Source organism: Apis dorsata, unplaced genomic scaffold (assembly GCF_000469605.1).
Source record: "Apis dorsata unplaced genomic scaffold, Apis dorsata 1.3 scaffold_82, whole genome shotgun sequence".
Classification (NCBI taxonomy): Eukaryota; Metazoa; Arthropoda; class Insecta; order Hymenoptera; family Apidae; genus Apis; species Apis dorsata.
In genome coordinates this window covers 1,399,471-1,401,172 of record NW_006263380.1, presented here as the reverse complement: position 1 = coordinate 1,401,172, position 1,702 = coordinate 1,399,471, and positions in this window count along the sequence as shown.

The following is a 1,702-nucleotide window of genomic DNA, read 5'->3' as shown; positions in this document are numbered from 1 at the left end:
CTAGCCACCAGCTCGTACATCCACGGACAAAAGTTGGCGCCCCGTGCATTCCGTCTCCGACCGATCCAACCGTTTTCCAAGCGATCGACCGCCCGGATGAGATGCTCGTGAAAACGGACGATGAAACGGAAAACGAGGCGAGGGGGAATCCCCTCGATATCGAGGAGGACGAGCAACGTTGCAACGTTGATCGCCGATTCCTTCGATCTAATTTTTCTTTCTTTCGTTACCGTCTTTCTTCTCTCCCCCTTCCTCGTCTTATTTTCCGACGGATCGATGGAAGTAATAAGAGAGAGGGGAGGGGAAGGAGAAAGGAGAACGGATCGTTTCGTCGGCGAGGAAATGGTTTTTGGCGGCGGCTGTACGCGGTTCAGGCCACCCAAAGCTGGAGAGGACTCGAGGTGGGTGCTCCCTGGAAGGGAGCGTGGGGAAGGGAGAAATCCACGATGTTAATTTTAACTTAATTAAGGCTTAATTGAGAGGAAAACATTATACTCGTTGAGCGCGACATTGGCCAAGGGGGCTTCTGCATCTGCAACGCAAATCCGGATTTGAAATTTCAAAAATCGCGCCCGCCCTGCCTAACCAGCCCCCTCCTATCGCGCCACGGCCACGGGGGTGCAAGATCGCGGATCGTGGTCAATTAGAGAAGGTGAAGGAGGCTGGCCCGCTGATACAGAGGCCACCGGCCGATTCCATCCGGGGAAACGGAAAAAAAAAAAAAAAAAAAGAATCAACCGCCAGCTTGTGACGTTGCCTGCAACGTTTAATGGATTTATTTAAATTCGCCCTCCCCCTTTCATTCGCCTCGAACCCATGCCGATTCCTCGCTCCTCCTCCTCCTCCTCCTCCTCTTCCTCGTCTCCGCTAATTTTCCACCGAGAATTTTTCTTCAACCGTACAAACGATTTCCAGCGATTCGATCAAAAGAGGCAAGCGAGCGCGACGGATACATTCAACGAAGTTGCGCTCGCTCGAGTACAAGTAGGGGCCATTTACTCGTATCGTTTAACCACACTTTTCAAAAGACGTCCTCTCAGTAATAGTAGTAGTAGTAGTCGTAGTAGTAGTATCTCCCCGTGCGTACAGAAGGCACGTACATTCCCTGAATGGGCCCCCGGTTAATTCGAAAACCTTATTCGATTCCTCGGTCAGTGTCCATCCGAGAATTTAAACAGGTCCCTTCCCCGGGCACGTGTTCCAATCGACGTGCACGATCGGTCAATCGTTAAAAAGGAGGGGGAAAAAAAAAGAAAAAAAAAGAAAAAGAAACGAGTTCGCGTTTAATTCTTGATTCCGCGCAAATTTCGATCGATGATCGATCGTGAACCGATTCGAGTTGCTCGATCGGTCGTAGCGGTTGAAGAAGAAGAAAGAAGGAAAAAAATAAGAAATATACCATTCTCTCGAAACGGGGGACGGCGAAACGATCACGGGTGAAAGGGACAAAGTCTACCGGCATCGATAAAGTTCCATCGGGGTCAAAGACAAACAAACGATTCCAATAAACGAAACGGGCGACGGAGGCGCGCAGAGGCGCGCGCTCTACGCCGAGGAGGAGTAGCAGCTCGACCGTGGGTGACGTCACTTCCGTTTCCTGGTACGCCGCAGTCGCGTCGAGAAACACTGTCGTTCATTTTAATCGGAGAAAACGGAGCGCGATTCGACCGGCCGAACTCGTCGATAATAAATAGAACCGAGC